This window comes from Theropithecus gelada, chromosome 17 (assembly GCF_003255815.1).
Source record: "Theropithecus gelada isolate Dixy chromosome 17, Tgel_1.0, whole genome shotgun sequence".
In the NCBI taxonomy this organism is placed as follows: domain Eukaryota; kingdom Metazoa; phylum Chordata; class Mammalia; order Primates; family Cercopithecidae; genus Theropithecus; species Theropithecus gelada.
In genome coordinates this window covers 44,633,497-44,659,861 of record NC_037685.1, presented here as the reverse complement: position 1 = coordinate 44,659,861, position 26,365 = coordinate 44,633,497, and the positions used below count along the sequence as shown (strand labels likewise).

General features: G+C 36.3%; 1 long non-coding RNA gene across 1 annotated transcript; it reads right to left on the bottom strand.

The window, feature by feature from the left end:
- Positions 1 to 1,886: 1,886 nt before the first annotated feature.
- Positions 1,887 to 24,561, bottom strand: LOC112611067. The gene is made up of 4 exons (XR_003116538.1): positions 24,473 to 24,561; positions 23,759 to 24,289; positions 3,151 to 3,281; positions 1,887 to 2,154 (listed from the first exon to the last, which is right to left on the bottom strand). It is a non-coding gene; the product is annotated as an uncharacterized LOC112611067 (long non-coding RNA).
- Positions 24,562 to 26,365: the final 1,804 nt, after the last annotated feature.

Here is a 26,365-nt window from a genome sequence, read left to right as displayed (position 1 = left end):
TCATGCGTAGGTGTGTCCATGATTTTACCGCATCCAAGAACTTCAGAGCTGGCCAATATCCCCAAATCCCTAAGAGAAATCAAGATCGTCTTATAGAAAAACAAGCACTCTCCACATGTTCAGCTTCTCTAGCTCTTTTTTTTTTTTTTTTTTTTTTGGTTTGTTTTTATAGGAATGTGTATTTGTGGAAGAACTTCACAGGTATGAGGCAAGCAAAAGCTTTCTTCATTTAGGGAGGGTGATGAAAGAACTATGCAGAGAGGCAGCCGCACAGTGGCAGGAGGTGGGAAGAGGGTGCATTCAGACATTCTCTGCAAATTTTGCAGGCAAAGGAACTATTCCTTTTTTTAGAATGTTCTAAATATATAAGCAAAAAAGAATTGTGAAGCATGTATGCATCACATAACATTGCAAATCATGACATAATATAATATAATGCAGTCATCTTTTTTTGTGGAGCAGAATGTGTATGCCATGTTGCTTTTCCAGAATATTTATAGATTTCCTGAGAGTGACTAATTGTTCTCCAAAATTATATTTTTAGTTGCCTTCTCTGTATCCACAGCTCTAAGAAACTGAACAAATGGAAGCCTGTTGGCACAAGTATCAATGAACTCCCATCTGTTGTTAGTGGTTTCATTACAAAAACGTGTGTATCTCTAGAAGAAATTTTTTAGAAAGAAGCCATTTCAGCTCCATGTCAATCGATAGCTTTACAAGTAACCCATCATAGTTGATTTTATATGAGCTCAGCCCTTTCAGGAAAAAGAAATCATTCCATGAAGTAATCTTACAAAAACTCTGCTAGGATATTATATGTATGAGAAGACTCTAAGAACACAAGCCCATGAACTGAAGCTAATGAATTATCTATGGATTTCAGTTCAGATTTCCTAGGTTTACTTGAGAAGATGAATATATTCAGAGAAATAAATGCCATTGCTATTTTTTTGTCTGCTAGCAAATGGCATTATCAATAGATTTGACTTTATAAGATGTACACATTGCTCTACCTAGGGTAGTTGAGGAAATATTAATCATCAGAAATAATGTAAATTCCAGTCATGTATTTATGAAATATATTGATGTTGCCAGTCTCTACTTATTATAATGTGCTATGAAGTCTAGACAGAGTAATCACACATTCTTTGTAAAGGCATGGATTGCAGAAATCATTGAATTTGCTGTAATGCTAATCTCTGGGTCTCATTCATTAATTTTTTACAGTTGATTTTACATTCCTATGAAGAAAAAATAGTTAATAACACTTTTCCACCCTTCTAATTTAACTAGAATCTTGCATTTAGAAAACCAAGTAACATTTAATTTGACCATTGAGCTATGTCTTCATTTGCCCATTTCTCAATTCCAATTTTAAATGCAAATGTTAACAATTTCAAATATTTCCTCTCTAAGAACATCTCATAGTGATGCAGCTTGTGTCACTATAAAAACATCAATTTCCAGATTCTCATTCATTGCAGATCTTCATCTAGTTGCTGACTAAAAACAGTATCTCTAACCCCGAAGTTTTATTGTCCATTAGCTTAAGTCCAACCTGATTTTTTAAAATGTAAAAGCCATTACTAAAAATATTAAACCTATAGAAAAACAGAGCTAACACGGGACAAATCTAAGAGGGCTGACTGACAGAGAATGAGGAATCTATTAAATCTTCAAAGATCTAGTTTTCTGCAGCCCCCAACCTCCTTTGCTCTAGGCAATCCCAAATATCCAGCATTAATCATGCATTCGTTCCTCTTGCCCCAGCTTCCTCTCCCAAACCTCCTAAAATGCAGCGTAACATTTATCGCCATCCCTGGAACTGATTTGGTGCACACTATCACTCAACAGAAGAGTTTATATTTAAATTATGGACTCTCCAATAGTTTAAACATGTTTATTTTCCTCTTGCCTTGTTCTTGGTCTTGTCCACAGGAAATTTATTTTTGCCGGACAGCCATCTGTTTATAAAAAGGTGCTTTGTACAAACTTCTTTATCTTCTTTGCTGATGGTCTCATTTTCTTTGCGGTCTATTTGTCAGTACTGATATTTTTCTGTGTGATAAGAAGGTTATCTACCAAATGGCAGTAGACTTACTGCCAGTAGTGGCAGCTGTTCAATTTTATACGATCTTCTGAATCATAACTTTCCTAGGGAAAAGACACAGTGTATGTGCATTAAATGTGATTATTTTAAAATTTGCTTATTCACATATACAATCAGAAATATAGCTTTCCATCTTTGGGGCAGAAGAATAACTCTCCATAAAAAGAGTCCTTGCATTTTTCTGGTGACGTTCACTCCAGGCAGCCTAACAGCTTTCAATTCTGTCTCCACCACTTCTCTAGCATTTGACTTTGGGCAGGATACTCGATTTCTATGTCTTCACTTTGCTCACCCCCAAAGTGAAGATATAAATATTACCATCTTTGGTAGTATTGTTTGCAGGATTGAGTGAGTTAATATGTGTGAAGCTCTCAGTTGGTGCCTGGCAGGTAGAAGGCACTCCGTGGGTGTTGGCCATTCTTATTATTGCAGGAATAACTTTGTCTCAATGGCAATCAAAACATCATCTTGGGTTTTGTCTGTGTGACTGATGGACTGACGTTTTCATCACATCAACCATTATTTAGGATAGCATAATCTCAGTTGTTGAGAGATGTTATTAAGGAAGTTCAGTAACATTCAAGAAAGTCTCAGCAACACTATTCAATAATATTGCAGAACCATATCACCTTTTGCAGTCAATTTAAATAACCAGGAAACTGTAAACAACCACACCTTTTCCAGAGTTGCTTTCCTGATGGGGCATGCAGAACAGTACAATTGGTACAATGTACGTTAGGTGTGGGCTCTTCTCAATGTTAAGTGTAAATATAAATATAGGAATGTAAAAACTGTAAAGGCTATTTTAATTGTATGTGTGTGTGTTATGAAGGTATTCTGGCAAAAATTGAAAACATTTCTCTTATTCCATCAGATGCAGAAACAAAGGAAGCAGTTCTAAAAGTAGTATGGGCTGCATCATGTTTTGAGATATAGAAGTCCGACAGGTACCTAGTAACATGTTAAGGCCAGGAACAGGGGAGCTGTTAATGACTCCTCTCTTTCCCTCCACCACGTCACCCAGCTGTGCTCCTACTTACTGCCCATTCGGCCCTGTTGGCTGCAGACTCTAAGTGTCTCTTAAATCTGTCCCCATTGGTTATTCTCAACCATCTTGAGCTTGGATGACTGCAGTAGTCTCCTCAATGGTGTCCAAATTCGATCTTCTCACCTAAAACCATAACCAGAGAAATCTTTTAAAATCTGTATTTGGGGCATGGTCCTTAGAGACTTAAGCCTTAAACGGCTTCATATTGCCTACCCAATGAAGTCTCCAATCTTCAGCTTGACTGTGGGGCCCTGAGTAACTGAGCCGTGCCTCCTGGACAGCGTGGGTCCCTCTTTGCTCTGCTCACTCAGTCGCGTTGGTCTTCCTGTCCTGGAGTGTGGCTCACTCTCCACACCATCGACTGTTCAATTGCTGCCTGCCCTTCAAATCTCAGCATCAACACCGTCCTTGATACAGGCCTTTTCTTGCTGCACTGACACCTCCTCCATAAACACCTGCCATTTCTAATCACACAAACCTGTGCTTCACTTTTTGAAGTGTTCACCCTATGTGGGATACTTGTTGACATTTTCTCCATTTGAATATGAGCTCCACAGGGGCAGGCACCACATTTGTCTTGCGGCAGATGTTAGCCTCTGATTGGGCAGAATATCTGACATATAATTTTCAATGCTCGTTGAATATATCAATAAATTTAGGGAATGCCTAGATAATTTAATACCCAATCACTATATTTTGAGATGGCTTGCTGAACTGGTTTAAATTTGGATCTGAATAATGCCAGACCTACTTAATTAAATGAAATTTTAAATAATTCAATGAAGGTATTTGACCATGAAATGGAAATATAATGGAGTTGTTAAAAATATCGTCACCATAGTTAGAATGCTGTGTTCAAATACTGCCTGTGCAACTTAGATGTGTCCCCAGGCTAATTATTGACCTCTAGTTCCTCTACTTCCTCAGCTGTCAAATTCTTGTGAGAATTAAATACACGAAAATATCTAAAGCACTTACAAGCATAATAAGCCTAATAATTCAACACATTCATCTAAAAGGAAAAGTCTCTTCTCTTCTTCCATCAATTGGATGCCTGTCTTTCATATTTTCAAGCTAAAACATTAGATAATATAAAATTATAAAATTGCACAAAGGAAAAACTCTGAAAATTTTTTCCATGACCTTTCCTTTGACCAAATATCCAGATTGGTCTGGTCTGGACAATTTAGATGTTTGGAGTCTATGACAACATAGCACGTATGCACTCCTCCTGGTCAGATGGATGGAACAAATCACCCTTGGTATCATCATCCAGAGTATTTGCTCATCCCAGGTTTTCTCCTTTCACTCACTGAGCTGAGTATAGACAGTCTTTCAGACACCTTCAGATTGTCCATGCCAGGAGATTTCCTACCCGCACAGCAGTGGGTGGCCCACTGAAGGGAGAAACCCAGCCTTCTGTCAGGATTCTTGATAAGCTGCCATTATCTGAGCACAGGGTTTTCCTTTTGTCCTGACAAAAATGTCTGTATACATCAAATAGGATAATTTCCTATTCTACCACCTTAAGAATTCAAAATAATCTTTCGTGGAAAAGCATCAGTAGCTTAACAAAAATCACACTGAGCTACTGTTTCTGGCTTTTCTAAATAACAAAGCCTTATTAAGTTCCTAAGTATGATTCAACAATTAAATCAAATGAAATTACTAATTTCCACCCCCTTCTTTCACTCACCCCAGACTGCTTTATAGAGGATGTAATCCATTGCGAGTTACTAAAGGAAGGACGCGTCTTCCAAAGTTTATTCACTCTTAAAAAATGATCAGGTTGATTTGGATAAATATCTTTGAAGTCTTTATATTTTAAAGAAGTTTTATTTAAAGTACAAGATTATAATTGGTCCTATCTGTCAAACTGAAAAAAGATCTTTTTGCCATCAATAATCCACTTTAGATATATAGTGATGCAAAAATATTTCATCTTTTAAATTGATTGCATATTAGCACATTTTGGCCAATGAGTTTATTTTTCTTTTTATTTCCAAAGATGCAATAAGGTAAGAGAAAAAAGCTTTTAAACAGGCTTTTAAACAGCCAGAAATGACATGATTTATTTGCATGAATTGCACATATGGCTGAAGTTCTTCCTGTGTCATATTTTCAATACATTAAAATACTTTCTACATTATGATGTTTTATAAAATTATTCTCAGCAACTCTGGGGAATATAGCTATTATATCCTTAGGAAGATGAAATGATCCTCATTCTTCTGGAGTTTAGTGTTATTAAAGAGGTTTATAAGCAGTAGATATGGAAGTTAAATTTATTTTCCTTAGTTTTCTTTTGTGTTTGTAATTAAGCATCATAAAAATGCACAAAAGAGCAGACACAGAAAGTAATAAATGTAATAATATTGTATAACTTCACTGTACTTCAAATGTATATTGACCCATTTTGCCTTCAGAGTAAATGAACTTGGGAAATCATTTTATATATATATATTAGATCCATATATCTAATATATTTTTTATATATATATATTAGATCCATAAATATATATGTACTTTTAGGACTGCTATATCAGAGGCAAATGAAGGGTTTGCTATTTCCCTGAATTTCCACTACACACATTTTAAAAGCAAAGTGGGTTTACTAGTGGTGACATTTTAAAACAGGAACATTTGGATGATTTGAAGTGAACTAATTCTGAGACTCAGTCATTACCATGGCAACACCAGGGTTCAGAAGTCTTCACATGGAGGCAATCATTGGGTACTCTCGCGTAAAACACAGATGATTTAGTCCTGCTTTTGTCAGAAAGGTTAAATGGATTCTTTTAATAAACTGGAAAAATGTGCCAATACGTCCAATATCCATGAAAGTAGATAGCACTAATGGTTCATCAAGCCTAAGTCTTCCCACCAAAGGGGTTCGACTTCCTTCAAAACGTGTGGGAGAGTCATTTCCCCCCATTTCTGAGATGGTATGTTGTTAGCCTTCCAAAAAGCGAAGGACACTAATTGATTCCTTTATTCAATTTTACAAATCATTCCTTGTGAATAACTTTTGCTAATAAAGCGAAATAAATGTCCTGCCTATCCATCCAAAATATTTCTGTATCACAAAGGTTAAGGAAGGGATAAGCATAAATGTTCCACTCTCCCCCTTGGTGGAGGAGGGTGAAGTGAGAAAAACAAAACAAAACAGAGCAGAGACTAAGATGCTTTGAGAAGGCTCTCACGACATTTTCTTAACTGAGGGTCATCACAGACAATGCCTTCTCCACTTACTTATTTGGACACTTAAGGAGAAAAAAATAAACCCTTGGTATCTTTCCCTGTTTTTAGGGTTAATTAGATTTTCTGTAACAACATACAAATATATGCAAGTCACAGTCATCAAAGGTGACACCGGTTGGTGGTGGCGGGATGGAACAGACTTTAAGTGTAAAGCTGTGTGTAGACTGCTCTTGACCATGTAGTATTTCCAGAAGACCTTATCAAGTAAGAGGCTTTGCATAATTCTGTAATTGTGTGTTTAGAGCTTCCTGAGAAACAGCCACAGATTGAGAGGCCCTGGGACATGAGCACAGCCATAGCTTCCAGTCTTTTGTATGTGTGTTATCTACAGGGTGGTCTTTATTCCAAGTGAATCATTTCCATCCTGTATACCAGTACATGTGCTGAGCACACTTTCATAGACCAAAAATAGAAGTGATGATTAACAAAATTCCTCCATAGGATTTACAGAGGATTGGGAAGAGAATTAGAAAGGAGATTGAGTTCACCCCATGTGCATTTGAGAGGGTTCAAGACTTGCCTTCCTCCAATATACAGACATCCACTGAGAAACCACTGAGCACAAGTACAAGGCAGTTGCAGAAAAATCAGATAATGTCTGAGTCCCCATATAGTAGGAAAGATGATCATGCCATTTATGTATAGGCAAATAGTTCATTTTCAATATAAGAAGTGTTTAAAACAAAGTCTTCTATAGGACCAAAAATACTATGACTTTTGGGAGTCAGGGAAGAAAAAATACTTTTTGTTTATTGACCTCTCTTAATGTAGTGAAACAACTATCAAATCTGAACAAGAAACGGAACATGGCCTTGTTACTATTTTTTCCACATCATGATATGATTTCTGTGAGCCGGGAGCCCACGGATTCCGTATGGGGACGAATCAGGTGTCAGCTGGGCTGTGTTCTCAGCTCTGCAAGAATCCACTTTCAATCTCATTCAGGTTTGGGGCAGAATCAGCTTGCAGCTGCATGACTCAGAGCCTCAGCTGTTGCTGTTTGTTGACGAGATACGGGCCTTGGCGTGGGGATGCTCCCAACATGGCTGCTCACGTCATGAGGCCAGCGAGGAGGGTCTCTCTTCCGCCTACCAAGCTGGAGCCGTACACAGTACAACGCAAAGCCTCATCACTGGAGCGACTTCCGTGAAGAAGGAAGAAGTCAGCGGTCACGCTTGCGTTCAAGAGGAAAGCACGTAAGCATGAGGGCCCCCTGGCTTCTATTCACCACACGATCTACGATCCCATTTTACAGAAACAGTGTCTGAAATGATGGCTTGCCAGAATTCCCATGGTGGAAGACAAACCCATCTTTAAACACTGGCTCTGGGTCTCTCTCGACCACTGCTCCTCCAGTGCAGGGCGTAGAAGACAACCTTGAGTCATGACTCATGGAAAATGGTTAATGTCCTCCCAGATTCCTGAACAATTAATTCTTCACTTTCCAGAGTTCTTCCAAATATAGATTATTGGTGCTGCACTAGCAGTGTCCTGGAAACACTCAGCTTTTCAGTTCAGCTTTCTTTTTCCTATAATGAACTTGGTTATATACGGCTAAGTTTTAGATAGAATTTTCAGTTCAGCTTTCTTTTTCTTGTAGTGAACTTGTTTATATAGTGCTAAATTTTATATAGAATTAAAGCCAAAAAACTGGAACTCCTCGTAGCTAAGACCAAAGGATATTAGTGTAAAGAGAGTGGAAATGGGATTGACCAAGTGGTATAAATTTTTTCAAATTTTGGCTTCCAACATCCTAATTTTATTTTAAATGGCATTGTTGGCATATTCCCAGTGTATCAAATAAGTAAAAGTGATTTCTGATTCATTCATTCACTTAACATATTCATTGAGGGACAGTTCTGACAGGCACATCTAGGAAGCTAAGCTTGGACGTGATAAGGTTGCTGGCCCTCAAGATGTTTCTGTTCTACTGGGGAGATAGGTAATAGCCAGCATATAATGTGATTGTGTGTGTATGTGTGTGTGTATGTGTGTGTGACTTTAGGAAGTAGAAGTTGTCAGAAGAAAAATAAAACAAGATAGGTAGATAGAGAGTTCCCTGACGGAAGGTAACCCTCTAATTAAAAAGCCAACTAAAGACGTTCCTCTTAAAAAATAGCATTTGAGCAGAGGGCTGGATGAAGTAGTGACAGAATGAGCTGCGTGTTGTTCTGCGGCAGGTATGTTTCAATAGAGGCAAATGCAGGCATTATCACCATGAAAGAGCAGACTGAAGTGCATACAGTAGGTATAGACAACTCTTTTAAAATGTGTTGTGAAATTGTAGGAGAGAGTTTATAATCAGGGAAGGTTTTGTTGATGTTATAGTTCTTACGATGAAAGGTATTACAACATATTTATGAGGATATAAAAATCATACCAAAGAGAAATAATACTTGATGAATTAGTGGAGTAAGTCAAAATGTCAAATGCAAAGGCCTTGAATAGGCACAAGAAGATGAAAGCCATTTCTCATACAGTATTGGATAGGAAGATAGGTTCAGACACAAGGAGCTTGGCAGCCTTGATGGAAGGTAATTCCCTAGATTTCTCCTGAATGCTTCCACTTTCTCAGTCAAATGAGAAGCTAAGCCATCAGCTGAGAGTGAGAGAAAGAAAAGATGATAGAGACTGGAGAAGAGAGACAGAGTTGAGAAATTTATTGTTTGTTAGTGAGAGAAAGACCAAATTAAAGGTAAGATTGCTGGACAGAGCTAAAGGTGCACTTCTATCTGTCCAACCAGAAATCTCAAAGGTAATTTGTCAGAATGATTGAGTATTTTCTTGTAGCCATATTTACCTGCTCTGGTCTAGCCAAGGTGGTGTTTGGCCAAGCTCATCCACTAGAGAGAAGGGTCAAGGCAACTGTGAGTATAGCCATAGGTGAGATTAGTGTGGGAAGGGGCCACTGGCAGAGGTGGGGGCACTACGAACGAGGGAAGGACAGGGAGTGAGAAATGCTGAAGGCCTTGAAGAATCGTGGAAGAGGCATCTAGGACAAGTTGCAGAGGCCAGTGGGGAGCCTTCTCAGCTGGTCTCTCCCCTTTCCTGGGCTGTCCACTCTGAATGGCCCTATGCATAACACCTGTGACTCTCGATAGGGAAGAGGCTATTGTCAGTATCTATTTTAACTGGGTGATAATAGTAGTAAAATAGTTGATAACAGGGTGTCTTGTCGCCAGTGAATTAAAAAAAAATGATAGAACCATCAGAAATCTGGTTTAAAAACAACAGAGGTAGAAACAGAAAAAAATGTGCTTGTATCACAGGAATACCACACTCACCCTCAATGCCCGTTTTCTATCATACCAAACACATACTAGAGACCACCTGTCCAAGGCAGCATAGACCAGTTACACTTTAGCAGAAACCTGAGGTCATTTTACACATTGAATCAAACCCTGTTACCATTGTGATGTACAAGACACACACGCAAATGCCAAACTACAGAGGCGAAAGAAGAGGTGAAATCTCAAAATCTGAGGATCTGACTGAAGAACTAGCTAGCCTTGAGAATAAACCTTTGAGTAAATGGAATGTTGATACATAACATATGAGTCTGAAATTCAAGCGAACAGGTGGGGATGGAAACATACGTTTCAGAATGTAAATATGAAAGTCATTAAAAGCTACAAGACAGAATGGAATTAGCATTAGAATGAGTGCAGGCAGAAACAAGAAGAGGCTCAAGAACTGAGCCTTTGGTGGCCCCATGTTATAAGGATAAAGACACAAAGAGGGAAATAAACTGAGAGGGATCAGCCAGAAAGTATGAGGACAATCCAGGAAAGCTGGTGTCTTGAGTAGCAAGTGAAAAATGTATTGGAAGGAGAAAGAAATGGGGTTGGTATTCTATTCTTCCTCGTTGCTACCTCCAGACCATTCATCTTCCATAAAAACTTGCATCTATGTACAATACTTCTACAGCACAGAAAGATGAGACATGGATGTGGATTTCGATTTTAGGTGTTAGAAATGTAGGGGTTGTTGAGTGCATTCATAGTAATAGATTTGATCCCAGAGTAGAGGTTGATTTTATTAGAATAAATCTAAAAGAAGAGTTGCAGGGAAAAAAACAAGTACAAGTAACTATTTCTTGGGAAGTATTCTGTTTGAGAATGGGGGAGGACATCAGCTGGAGAAGGATATGGGTTAACATTATTTTTTCAAGATGAAAGAAACAAGAGCATGTTTATACACTGAAGGGAATGACTTATTAGTGAAGAAAAATGTGTGAATGCAGAGGAAAATGGGAAACTTAATTGAATGATATTTGTAAGTGGTTGAATAAGACAGTCTAATGCACTTCACGGGCTGGGCCCCAGGGAGGAGCATGGCCGAGCCACCCACAGCAAAGAAGAGAAGACGGAATGCACAGACCCATATTCAGTCTGCTGAGGGAGCCTGTAGGAATTTTCTGACTGGCTTCTATTTTCTATCTAAATCAAAAATCAAGAAACCAGTTTGGTGTGAGAATGGAGGAGGAGGTGTTGGAAGTTTGAGGAGAGGAAAGGTGTGAAAGAGAAATGTAAAAGAGGAGAGTGAACAGGAAATATGTTACGAGTGTAGTTGCCAGGAGGTATTAGGAGCCCTTTTGGGGTTAGTGATCATGAACTTAAAGTTGGACCTGCCAGCATGGATGTGTGTATTTCTCCAGCACTGATTAGTTCCATAAAAGGTTGTACAAATGTAGGTATGGAAGAGGCAGAAAGTTGGTTATACTCAGCCCGTAATGTATTTTTTTTCCAAGCAACCATGATGAAGCGAGGGGAGGATAAACATTTGGGGTATACACCAGGTAGTAACTGTGCCTAGGGGCCATGGAAATTATTCTGCATGAAGGGAAAAGTGAATTGGCAAAAGAGAGAGTAAAGGTATGGTAGGATTAAAGGTCTGTGGGTTCCTGTAAGGTCAAAGGGTTCTAGAGGGAGTGAACTAGGAAGATGGTGTTTGGAGACAAGGGTACCTGGTCCTTGGTCATGACCACAACTAGGAAATGACCGTGGGAGCCGTGGCTGAGTTGAGTGAGGACAAGCTTATGAAAGGAGGGGATTCCCAGGAACCGAGAGGCCCAGCTGTTGAAAGGATCACCTACGCAAGAATTCAGATTACTAAGAATAATAGCAACACAGAATGGGATCTGATAGCTGGTAAATGAACAGCAACAAGGAGCAGGAGGAAGAAGATGTGTGATATTCACAGCAGGATTTTCATGGAGGAGACAGTGTCAGAAAGCGGGAATGAGAAGTAGGGAATCATGCACCTTCTCTCTAGGTTTAGTAGAAACGTGTGAAACAGAAGCAGCCCCACCATGGAAGCAGACATCCAGCTTCCTTCCATTGCCAAGTGCTCCATTTCCTCTACAGCCCCCCGTCCAAGTTCTTAAGAAATGAAATGTGATTGTCCAAACATTTGTTTTGAATCTTGTCATGTCAGCTTGTAATGAATGACTCCCCTGTCATGCTGTCACCCACAGTTCCATGGTCTGGAGTTGGGAGTAGGAGCTAGGAGTGGCTGGGCATTGTGATTTGGTTATGATTTGGTTTGGCCATCTATGACCCCGTAGAGACTGCTGGCTTGTTAATTAATGTGAAATTCTTTTCAGAAAAAAAAATCCTGCAGTTAGGAAGTTATGTTGCATGTAAAAACGTGAAAAATATTCTACATTTTTTTTGATAAAATATATTACAATTCTGTTTTTCTACCCAATTAGTATCTGGCCAACATGAAAGTATCTTGCTCAGAAACAATCCAGTGAAAGGCAGCGTGTGAAACAAGAGTTCTGCAGTCTTTCCTCCTTCCTTTGTCCTCCTGATGGGACTTTTTGCATGCACAATGTTTATTTTGGCTAATCTTTAGTGGTAGCCTGTTAAGGCTGTGCCTCCAATGCTTCCAAACACTCAGATTGTTTATGGAGCATAAGAGCGATCACAATTAACTTGATTTGTATCTTTCTTAAATAGGGAACCATACTTAGCTAGAGACCAAGTAACTAAAACCAAATGTGATTGGAGTAATGTGTTTACAGCACACTTGTAGCAAAAAGAGATATTTACTACTTTCCAACTCAACACACACACGCACATACACAAATGTTCACACTGTGTGCACATCCTACCACACATACACATAAAAGATTTAAGTGCTAAAAACAAAACAAATCAAAACAGTTATTTAATTACATAACTTTAAGTCTACTGTACGATACAATGAATCTTGAAGTCCAGAATGTAAGTTTAGGTACTTAATTCTCAAAAAAAGTATAATTACTAAATTTTAGTTGTTTAAGTAGGAAAAAGAACAAATTGAAGCAAATAAATAAAGATGAAAACAAAATGCTGAGCTATATTAAGTCATAGTACGTTAAACATTCTGTTTCTTTAACAATACTATGTTTCAATGCAAGATGTTGCACAAAGACTGTCATAGGAGCTAAACTGTGATGCGTTTTAATGAAGATATTGCATGGAATGCTAGCTGACTTCCTCTTCATATATTTGAAATTCTTTGCGGAATTACAACTTGTAATCGGAAACAGAACACCTGTTCTGGTCTAGACTTGTAGAAAAAACTGAATATTTATTCAGTATTTCTTTACAGACAAATGAAGTATATAACTGGAAAGTCAAGAGTTTGTATATATGGTGCGGATGGGAATGTAGAGCTGATACACAGAAGCCAAATAGGTGCGCAGCTCTGATCCTAACTTAATATATTCTTCTCTCCCTACAGGGTGCATTGACTGGGAGCCTCAGGCACTCCTCCAGCAGTAAGTGAACTAGGATGCAACATCTGTTCTTTGTGCTCACCTAACATATCTTTGCTTCTTTTAGTTGTAGTTCAGTAGTAAACCTAAGTAAATGCAACCTTGAACCAAGATCAAATTGTCACTTCCCCCAACCGTCCAGCCTAGATAAGCCATGTGTTTGTTTCCTGACGTCACTTGTAAAGCAAATGAAATACATATGCAGAGCTTTTGCTTATTGTACTAGTGGAGTCTGAACATTGTACAAGCAAGTGCCTGCCAATTGCTTTAGGTGTTGCTGAAAAGTATAAAAGTGGCCTGAGAAGTGTGAAAAAGGGCACTTTCTGTAATGACTTTGAACAGTAACATTCTGTTGAATAAGTTTGGGAAATAAGCATCAAGGCTCTTTCTTTTTGTGGAAGACAATAGTTCGATCTTACTTTTCTACTTATTCTCCTGCAAATGAAATTGGTGAAATAAACACGTGAATCACTTAGTACTATTCATTTACATTTGTCATGGTGGGTTTAGCTCATGGAATCTCATTAGCTTTTCTCCCCATCTGCCATTGGGCATTTTTCCTCAGCTGATATGTAACAACAATCTTTTAAATGTATTTGGTTTGTAAACATGGGATTTTCGTCTTGTGTTTATGCTGCTTTCATGTTAGACCATAAGAAATAATAACTAGAATTGTTATATAGAATAAGCAATAATAGGCCAGGCACGGTGGCTCACACCTGTAATCCCAGCACTTTGGGAGGCCGTGGTGGGTGGATCACGAGGTCAGGAGATCGAGACCATCCTGGCTAACATGGTGAAACCCCGTCTCTACTAAAAATACAAAAAATTAGCTGGGCATGGTGGCGGGCGCCTGTAATCCCAGCTACTCAGGAGGCTGAGGCAGGAGAATGGCGTGAACCGGGGAGGCGGAGCTTGCAACCCAAAACAATCATTATGATAACATTCTGTGTTTTATCAAATTAGATAGAGATATGGAAGGTGTATAAAAGATCTAAATCAACTTCTAGAAATAAAAACAACGTTCATTCTGATGAGAAATTTACAGGATGGGATTAATGGAAAATTAGCCACTGCAGGAAAAAAAAAAAAAAAGTGAACTTGAAGACAAAGCAATAGAAACAATTCAAAATAAAACTAAGAAAAAACATTTAAAAAGTGAAAAAAATCAATGAATTGTAAATCATCTTCAAGTGGTCTTATATGTACCACTGGAGCTCCTGAAGAAGAAAAAAAATGGGGGTGCAGGAAAATAATTTGAAAAAAATAATGGTCAAACATTTTCCAACCTTGACAAAAGCGATAAACCTGCAGACTCAAGAAGTCAAGAACCTCAAACATAAAAAAGATACACTATAATCAGTTTGCTAAAAATATAATGAAGAGAAAATCTTAAATGAAACCAGAGAAGAGAGACCTATCACATTAAAAAGGAGCGAAAAATAAGAATGACAGAGAGTAGATTTATCATTAGAATCAACACAAGTGAAAAGAGACCTCTTTAGTGTACTGGAAGAAAAACACCTGTCAAATGAGAATTCCATATCCTGCAATATGTGTCTTTCAAAAATAGAAGTGAAATAAAGCCTTCTTCAGAGATACAAAGCCCCAAACCTGATAGAATTTGTCACCAGCAGACCCACACTGCCAGAAGTAGTAGAAGAATTCTTTCAGGTAGAAGAAAAATGAAATCACTGGAAGCCTGGATCTACACAAAGATATTGAGAACACTAGAAATGATAAACACAATGAGATCAGCACAAAGTTTTGGAGGAGAGGAAAGGAAGCCCACTACTTTGAGTTTTAGTATTATAGTTAACATAATATTACTTGGAATTAGGCTGTTATAAGTTAAATATGCATATTATAAACTCTAAATCAACCAACTGAAATCACATAACAAAGTGTTATATTTATTAAGCCAAAAAATGAGAAAATATATATAAAAATGTCTTTCTTCACCTTTTCCTCTTTTTTGCTTTTTTTTTTTAAGTTTTACAACTAATATTGGTAGTGTTTTACAACTAATCTAAAAGAAAGCAAAAAAAGGAGGAAAAGGTGAAAAAAGGAACACACATAAGACAAATAGAAACCAGAGTCAGATAACAGAGCTAAACAGAAACACATGAATAATGCCGCCATATGAAAATAGTCTAAAGAAAAGTCTCCAATCAAAAGGAAAAGATTATAATACTGAATTTTAAAAAAACAAACCCAAATACACCTTGTTTACAAGATATGCCCTTTTACATTTTTAATTGATATATCCTAGTTGTAAATATTTGGGGATACCTGGGATATTCTGATATATGTATGCAATGTGTAATGATCAAATCAGGATAATTGATATCTATCACCTCAAATATTTATATTTGTTCTATGTTGGGAACATTACAATTTTTCTCTTCTAGCTATTTTGAAATATACAATAAATTATTTTTAACTATAATTTTTCTAATGTACTATCAAATACTAACATTTATTCTTTTTATCTAAATGTCATTTTGTACAAGCCAACTTCTTTTTATTCCTTTTCCTCACTTCCCATTCTATTAATACCTTCTGATTACCACCATTCTAGTCTCTACCTCCATGAGATCCACTTTTTTTTTGCTCTCACATATGAGTAAGAGCATGTAATATTTGTCTTTCTGTGCCTGGCTTATTTGACTCAACATAATAACCTCTAGATATAAAAAAAGAATCAAATTCCATCACTTGCAGCAACATGGAAGGAACTGGATTTATATTTGTGTGTGTGTGTATATATATATGAGTAATAAAAATAAAGATGTGGAAAATATACCAAATTTTACATTAACGTTAATAAAAATAAATCTGAATTGGCATATTAATTTAAAAACAGCAGATTTCAGAGGAAAAAATATGATCATCTTTTTTTTTTTTTTTCTGAGGCGGAGTCTGGCTCTGTCGCCCAGGCTGGAGTGTGGTGGTGCCATCTCAGCTCACTGCAAGCTCCGCCTCCCGGGTTCCCGCCATTCTCCTGCCTCAGCCTCCCAGGTAGCTGGGACTACAGGCGCCCGCCACCTCGCCTGGCTAATTTTTTTGTATTTTTTAGTAGAGACGGGGGTTTCACCGTGTTAGCCAGGATGGTCTCGTTCTCCTGACCTCGTGATCCACCTGCCTCGGCCTCCCAAAGTGCTGGCATTACAGGGGTGAGCCACTGCGCCCGGCTTGATCACCTATTTTTAAAAGTTTGTTTCATAATGATAAAAAGACTGAATTCATCAAAAGGACATAACATTTAAAATTCTTACGTACCTAACAGAGCTTCAAAATACTTTAAGTTGTGAATGACATCAGCATTATGACAGACTGAGAAGCTACAGGTTCTTTTTCCCCCAAAATGACACTGAGTTAGCAGCATTATGTGGACTGGAATACCTCTGTGAGAACTCTAGAGACCACTTGACAGGCTATAAAATCCAGGCCATTGCAAAATGCAGAGAAGATTCCAATAAAAAAAAGTAGAAAATAATGTGATGTTTGACACTGTTCATGTCCCTTCCCTCCCACAGCATAGCATGTTACAACTAGGAGACATCCTCTCACACTGGCGTTTCTCTGTCAGGGACTAAACAAATGAATGTTTCATATATCCAACATTCTGGCTTGTCTACAACGGCTTGAGGACTTCATTTCTATCGAGCTTGAATTGGAGCATTGATGGAATAGGTGGCAGAATTTAGAAACTCTTGAAAGTAGGCAAGCAGTAAATTGGAGCTTCCATTCTGCTGCCAGACATTGGGGAATGGGGGTGCAAATGATCAGGAAAGATTTGAGAAGTCCTAGACCTCCATCCAGTCTTAGGGAGGAGGTCTTTCCCTGAATGAAACCAGTGTGCAAAGACTAAAAGAGAGTTTTTTTTCCCCAAATGTCCAAATTCCAAAAAAGAATTACACAGCATACATAAAAACAGGAAACGTATCCCATAAATATATACACCTACTTGGAAACTATAAATTTAAATTTTAAAAAAATTAACAAAGAAACAGGAAAACATGGTTTGATGAAAGAAATTAATAATACTCCAGAAACCATTTAGGAAAAGCCCACAGTTAAAAATCATTCTCAGTGGTAAAATTCTGAAATATTTTTCTTTGCAACCAGAAATAAGATAAGGATACTGCTCTTGCCACTTCCATTCAACATAATATTAGAAATCCTATCCAGAGCAATTAAGCAAAATAAAGAAATAAAGGGAACCTAAATTAGAAAGGAAGAAAGAACATTATCTTTGTTCACAAATATCATGATCTTATAATATAGAAACTCATTAAAGTTTTACACCCACATACAAACCTGTTAGAATTAATAAGAGAATTCAACATAGCTGCAGTATACAAAAATTAACAAACAAAAATTAGTTATGTTTCTTTACAATAACAATGAACATTCTAAAAGAGAAATTAAGAGAAAAATTACATTTATGTTAGCATCAAAAAGAATAAAAAACATAGAAATAAATCTACCCATGGAGGTGAAAGACTATACAGTGAAAACTACAAAGCAGTTCTGAAATACAGTGACAAAGGTACAAATAAATGGAAAGACATTCTGTGTTCATGAATTAGAAGACTTAATAATATTGGTAAGATGTCCATATCACCCAAAGAACTTTATGAACTCAATGCAATCCCTATAGAAATCTCAGTGGCTTTTATTTCCTTGCAGAAAAAGAAAAATGCATCCAGAAATTCATATGGAAGCTCAGGGACCCTGAAGAGTCAAACAATTTTGAGTATGGAGGAATTCAAAAGAATCACATCTCCTTATTTCGATGCCTATTACTTAGCTACAGTAGTTAAAGTAGTGTGTTACTGGCACAAAGACAAACAAATAAAGCAATGGAAAAGATGAGAGAGCCTAGGAATATACCTTCACTTATATAATTAAATTATATTTGATAAAATTGCCAAGACTACTGCATGTGGAAAGGGTAGTGTCTTCAACAAGTGATGTTGGAAAACTAGATACTCATATGGAAAAGAGTGAAGTTGGAACTTTATCTTTCACCATACACCAAAATAAACTCAAAGTGGATTAAAGGCCTAAGTATAAGACCTAAATCTATAAAATTTCTAGATGAAAATATAAGGGAAAACCTTCATGACATTGGACTTGGCAATAATTTCATGTCTATGACACTAAAGTACATATGACAAAAATTAAAAATAAACAAATGGGATGACATCAAACTGAAAGCTTTTGTAATTAAAGGACTCAATAAACAGAATGAAAAGACAGTCTACGGAATGGGGGAAAATATTTGCAAGTCATATATTTGATGAAAAGTTAATGTCTGGAATATATAAATAAATACAATGCAACAACAGAAAATAATAAAAACTAGTTACAAATTGCCAAAGAACTTGAATAGACATTGCTACAAAGATGATATATTAATAGCCAGCAAACATATAAAAAGTACTCAACATCATTAATCACTGAGAAAAGTAAATCAACAAGATATCAACAAGATATCACGACATGCCCATTAGGATGGCTACTATGTAAAACAACATCAACAACAAAACAAACAAACAACCACAACAAAAATCACAGAAAGTGAATCTTGGTGAGGATGTGGAGAAATTGGAATTCTCTTGCACTCCTGGCAGAATTGTGTAATGATGCAATCATCATGAAAAACAGCATGGAGTTTCCTTAAATAATTAAAAAGAGAACTAGCATATGATCCAGCAATCTCATCTTTGGGTACTTATCCAAAATGATTGAGAACAGGGACCTGAAGAGATATTTTTACATTCATGTTCTTAGCAGCACTATTTGAAATAGCCAAGATGTGTAATAACCACAAAGTCTGTGATGGATACATAAAGCAGAATATCATTCAGCCTTAAAAAGGACAAAAATCCTTTGCTACAACATTGAGAAACCATCGAGACATTATGTAAAGTGAAATATGCTAGTCACAAGATGACAAATATTGTATGATCCAATGTACATAGTATTAAAAAAGTCCAAGTTATAGAAACAGAATGTGGAATGGTGGTTACCAGAGGCTGTAGGCAGAGTAGGAAGAGGAGCTGCTTAATAGGTATATACTGAAATTTGCAAGATGAAAATGTATGGAGATGTGTCTCACCACAATGAGAATATACTTAACATTACTTAACTGTACACTTGGAAAATGGTTAAGATGGTAAATTTTATGTGTTTTATGCCACAATAAAGAAATAGAAATATATTAAATAAAAACTGATAGAACTGAATAAAGAACTAGACAATTCTTCAAATATGTGCTGATATTTTAACATTCAGCCTTATTAACTGATGAAAGAAATAGAAAGTTACTAAGAATATAGAAGACTTGAACAACTGTATCAATCAAGTTAATCTACTTGACACCAAGAATATTCCTTGTAACAACATAAGATTTCACATTATTCTCAAGTTCACATGTAACATTTACCAAAATAGACCATATTATGGACAATAAAACAGGTCTTAATTTATTTAACATGATTCATACCATATAAGATATGTTCTGTGGTAAAAGTAAAATTAAATAAGAAATAAATAACAGAAAGATATATGGAGATTCCTGAATTATTTGGGTATTACATAACATACTTAAAAACAGTCCATGTGTCAAATAACAAAGCAAAATATGGAAATATTAAAATACATGAACTGAATGAAAATAAAAATGCATCATGTCAGAATAAGTAAGATACCACTGAAGCAGTGCTTAGCTGAATGTATAGTACTAAACATCTATATTAGAAAAAGGGCTCCAAATTATTCACTTCACTTTCCAACTTAAGAAACTAGAAAAGAATCACCAAATTAATCACAAAATATATAGAATAAATAAAACAGTAAAAATCCGATAGTAATCAACAACATAAAAATACAAACAATAGAGAAATTCAAAAAAGTAAAGATAAATCTTTGAGTCAATCAATAATTAATACATCTCTAGCCAGAATTATGTGAAAAAAGGCACCAAATTTCCAAAGAATGGAAATGGCATTACTAAAGATCCATAGATACTAGGTAATAAAAAAGAAGGTTGCAAACAACTGTATGCCACGAAATATGACAACTTCAAAAAATGAACACATTTATTGAGAAAATATAATAGTCGCTCAAGAAGAGTTAGATTACTTGAAGTACTCTACACTGTAATTAAAAACCTGCCCCCACCAAAATTTCAGACCCAGATGGTTTCGCTGATGAATTATATCAAATATTTACGGAAAAATGCCAACTCTACCCAAGTTTTCCCAGAAAATTTAAAAGGGGGAATCACGTCCCAACACATTTTGTGGCCTGGATTTACTCTGATATCATAACCAGACAATTATATTCATAGAAAACAAAGCGTAGACTAATATTCATCATGAGCAAAAATGCAGAAGTTCTAACAGAATTATAACAAATCAAATTCAACAATATACAAAAATAATGACATATAAAAAGTAGGAGATATTCTAAGAATTAAGGTTTGGTTTTATGTTTGAAAATTAATCTGAAATTACACACATTTATAAACTGAATTTCCTGATAAGTGTTCTTAGAAGAGTTAAGATAGACACATCTCAATCTGAAAAATGGCATGAGAAATGCCTAGAGCTAACATCAAACTTAATAGCGAAAGATTGAAACTTTTTTCACTAAGGTGAGGAGCAAAACAGATTCAACTCTCACCAGTTTTATTTAACATTTTACTGGAATTTTTAGTCAATGAAATCAGGAAAGAAAAAGAAAAATAATCACCAAGATTGGAAAGGAAGAAATACTACTATATGTACTCATTAAAACTCTAGGCTGTCTTTTTTGGAAATTAGTGAACTGTTTCCAAAATAAATACAGAAATGCAAAGCATCTAAAATAGAATATGTTCAATAAAAAAGACAAAGTTGTAGACCTAACATTATTAGATTTGAAGACTTATCATATGATGACAAATATGAGACCAAGAGAATAAATAGATATTCCAGAAGTAGATCTATACACTTATGGACAATTAATTTTTGACAAAGTTTTACAGAAGATTAAATGGAAAAAGGATAGCCTTTAAATAAATGGTGCTCGACTAATTGGATGTCCATATGTAAATAATGCATCTCTAATTCATACCATGCCTTATATAAAATATGAACTCAAATAAGATTTAAGAGTTAAGTCTAAAATTACAAAAATTCTAGAAAAAAGAAACAAATTATTTGTGACTTTAGATAAGACTCAGATAAATAATAGAATAAATTGATATGTTGTAATTCATCTAATTCATCAAAATTGAACTGCCCTTCCAAAGGTACCATTAATGTAAAGACAAGCCACAGACTGGGAAAAACTATTCATCAAGCTATATGTGTAACATCTAATAAAGAACTTGCATTCAAAATATTTTTTAAAATATTCTTAAAACTTAAAATAACAAACAACCCTATTAAAAGATGGGTAACTGATTTGAATAGACACTTCATCAAAGAAGACGTGGATAGCAATAGGCACATTAAAAGATGTTCAATGTACTTAGTTTTTAGAAAAAGTCCAAATGAAGTGCACAATATGACAGCACTATACACCTATTTGAATCAATTTCAAGACACTGTCCACACTAAATTTGGTCAAGAATCCTGAGAGAACTGGAATTTTCACACTACCGGTGAGAAGATAAAGCCATGGAGTTACTTCAGAAAATAGTTTGATGGTTGCTTAACATTTTAAATACATACCTACTGTAGGATTTATTGATTCCCATTCTAGGTGTTTCCCCACCGGAAATGAAAGCATATGTCCATGCAAATATTTGTACATACAAATTCATACCAGTTTTATTTGTAACACTGCAAATTAGGAAACAATGCAAATGTTCATTAACAGATGATTGAATATAAAAACCGTAGCACACCCATGCGATGAAATACTACCAAGCAGCAAAAATGAAGTATTGATACGCTCAACAATGTGAATGAATCTCAAAAAAAAAAATCATTCTGAATGAAATAAGTCAAACAACAACAACAACAAAAGGTACACTGTATAGTTCCTTTTACACAAAATTCTAGGAAATATAAGGTAATAGATAAGGCCAGAAAGTAGGTCAGTGGTTGCTTTGGGAAGGGGTAGCCAGTATCAGTTTTAAGGGGTGACCATATGCCAAAAGCTATTAAGTGGTACATTTTATACATGTAAAATTTATTTTGTATCCATTTTTTCTTAATATAGCAGTTAACAAAATGATAATTTTAACTACATTTATAACAATATTTTGGTCTGGGCCTCATGAACGATTACCTGAATGATGGCTCAAAAATCTCCTTTTGACATGTGATCAGATGAAAGAAGATAGTAAATGCTGCAACATGTGTGCCAGTGGAGAATTTGTAATTCTTTCCACATAATGTAACTTAAAGTTTACCAAGAGACTATCTGGTTTAATGTAATAACCAAATGATCTTTTAAAGACATTCATACTCTCACTCATTCTTCTGCACTCATCAAATATTTAATTAGAGGCATGCTCTCTGAAAAGTGTATGTATATCATGTTCTAAAAAATCAGATGCAAATTTTGTCTTTATGCTCTCATAGAAAAGGATGTTACACAAAGTATGTACAAACAACAAAGTCATTTTAAATCCTTAAAATACATAACAGAGAGCTTGATACACAGGATATACTCAACAACAATACCACATCGTAAACAAGAGTGATCAAAGGATAGATCCAGTATCATGGGGCGTTTAGAGAAGGAAGATCTGTGTGTCTGTGTGTGTGTGTGTGTGTGTGTGTGCCCGCGCGTGTGCGGGCAGAAAGGGTATGTTTGAGGGGAAGTACTGAGTGTCTAGAAAGCTTCCTGAATTGGATGACTTTGAGAACCAATTAAATACTGCCCTACAGCACAGGAATACAGGTAATATGAAGATGAAGCTGGGTAAATGGATCAGAAGAAGAAAAACAGATTTAGGTCTGAATTTTATATTTTTCCTTTTTTTAAAAAAAATTGATTTCACCTTCCTCTTCATTGTAATCTTCATTAGTAGAACAGAAAATAAATTGAAAATAAATAATTAAAATGACAGTTCTATGGCATACATCAAAAAATGGAGGTTTGTATATTATATATGAGAAGATAGCTACCTGCTCTTAAAAAATAAGAAAAACGTATACAGCCATCACATAAAAAGTTTCCCATACCAGGTTTTTTCATAGCTTGCACAGCTGCTTCCTTTCATCACTAGACTCATTTTTCCACCGTCCTGACCCCAGTTTAGGATACAGTGCATTCAGTGCGGTTTCTAGCCATAAACTCTAGAGTATAGAAAAAGATTCACATTACTCTGGGTATTTGGTTCAGGAGTTTACCTTGGGTTTTAGGTTGGATTTTTTTACTCACAAATGTTTATAAACCTGCTACTCCATGCAACGCATTGTTCTAGCACTAGATGAGAAATGCCAAAGACTGAAAACACTTTCACCATCAATGGAGACTGCAATAGACAAATACAGATGATAGAGATAACACACCTACAATGTCGAAGAGGAAAAAAGTACTGAGTAAAGAGCAGGCTTACTTCAAGGTTTTGCTTGCACCTTGTGGAGGTTCTAATTCCTTTTGCATCTCCTAGAGGTGTTTACTAGCTTCCATATGCATATATTACCACACCATGAAGTAGTGTCTATATACTTGAGAGAGGATTCTTCATGCTTCTATTTCTTAGGACTCTTTTTTAAAGGTTTAATGTTTGAAAATGTTAGTAGGTGTTATATGACTGCATATGTTAAGTGAATCTCCCTTGCGTAGTTGAATGGTGTGGGAGTGCACTGTTAAACCATCTGGTTGGTCCAGTTGAAAAATCCCTCGTACTTGATGAGATGGGGATGTAGGCTGAGGAGCTGGCCTGGTTGAAGAGCTGTGGGAACACCCTCCTCCTTCCTTCCCTATTTCTTCTGAGGTGGAAATGTGATGCTCCAAAACACATTTCCTCTCTTTTCAGTTCCTTCTGTCCTTTTCTTAAGCTTAATAGTTTTGTGTTCTGGAAACTATTTCATTGGTTTTTGATTTTATAGTCCTCTCTTTAGTCAAATGTACACAGCCAAGGGTACTGAGGAGTAAACCAAAGTAGAACAATGTTACACTCCTTTCAAATTCATTCACACTTTCACCAGAGTGATGTTTCACAGGTTTTAATATTATCAGGTGACTTTCCTATGTAAAAGCATCTAGTCACTCTCCATGACAAAGTCCAGCTCTTTGGCATAGCTTGTCCGTATCCTTACCTCGCTACCTTTCCAGGCGTCTTTCCCATAGCCTTCTTTGTAGAATTCACTGCAGCCATACTGCTTTCCTAACGGCCTAACTGCCTTCCTTCTGCCTGCCCAAAAGTGTACCAGGCTCACTCGTGCCTTTGCTCCCTCGGATGCCTCCCTAGATCACGTTTTTACCTCCCTTGTTAATCTGGTTCCCCCACCCTCCTACTTCAAGACTTGTCCTTCTAGGTCAGCAAATCTGGAGAGCTTCTGCTCTTGCTCTAGGGTGAGCCAAGTGCCTCTTTGCTCCCTTTGCCCAGTGTACACACTCCTAAAGCAATGCATGATATTATGTTACTCTGTTAAATCACAGGTTATGTCTTGGCATCTGTGCCTGGCACATAACAGGCACTCAGTAAGTATTTATAGGACTGAAGTGAAATAAATAGTGTTTTAGGTAATCAAGTACAAAGCAGAGGTTTAAGAGACTAAATAGCTCATTGTGATCATCTTTGTCATAGATTGTAGTAAAAATAACCTGTGAAAAGTGACTGATTATTGACAGGTAGCCTTGGGTATGCAGCTCAAGTGGGCATTATAAAATAAAAAACATAATATTCCACATATTTTCAAAAAAAAACTTCTGGCTTACTCAAAAGGTAAGTGTTCTTTAAACAACTTCAATGGAAAAGGAGTTACTTCCAAATCCTTGGAGAACTCCTTCTCAAGCCCGGAATAAAGCAAGGTCTACAGAGACAAAGTATAAATGAAACTAAGATCCTGAGCTGGTACCACTATTGGGCTGCTAAGCAGTGCTAAGCATTGCCTTCAGATGAGTTACCTAGACAGATTACACAACTATAAAGTGAGACGAATAATAATACATAAAACACTAAGCATTTGAGTAAATTAAATTATTTATGTAGAGCAATTAGAACAGTACTGTACCTTATAATATTTAAAACAGAAATGTAAATTCTGCTTTGTTACCAAGGGTCAACTCCACACAGTTTTGCAATGGACCCTTCCCCAGCCCTCCAAAAGCTGAATATTGTTGTGTATCATATCCAAATTCAGTATCACCAGAGCATAGAGTAAGTGCCAACTGTAAGGCCATAGCTATGCGTCCACTCCGCTGAAATACATTGTGTACCTTCATTCTTAGAGTTGGGTCATTGCATTTCATCCTCTAGAGTGAGAATAGACTGCACATTGGAGAGGTCAGGGAAATTATGTCTTTCTATGTCTAGCCCTTTATAGGTCTGATCATTTGAGTGCTTGACATCATCTATCCACTTATCTATCCCTACAATAATAAAATACGGGAGTAAAGTAGCTCTTATCTCTAGTGGGAGAGTGCATGTATTTTATATGTCAGTTCTTTAAAAGGGGAAATTCTTTCGGAGCTTCAGAAAATATCACGGAAGACTTAAAGGAATGTTTGGGAAGAACATGCCTGAGTATTACCTACTAGAATTACAATTTTACTGCTTTAAAGTAATTATAATTTTCATTGCAGGATCTATTAAAAAGGCTTTTACCTGACAGTAATTCTTCTTGTACTTACAGGTCATTATTACAATGAAGGGAAGAAAGGAAGACATGAAGGGGAAATGAGACTATTTACCAAGTGTATCTGCATAGACTAAAGGAGACAAGAGGAAGTACTGAGCACCTTGATTCCTGCAGAAAATTAATTATTTGAGAAGCATAAGAATTCTTCCCTAGCTTCTTATAAGCCTGCTTATTCAAAGGGTGAGTAGTTGACATTATTTTACATCCCATTCATATTTCTTTATTAGATAATTTTATTTCAAATCTAGTCTTAATTTTTTCTGAACCTTCTGGAATATATAACATTTTATATGATCATTTATGTCATCAAGAATGGAGATTTATATTCTTTTCTATTCACATGTTTATATAAATAA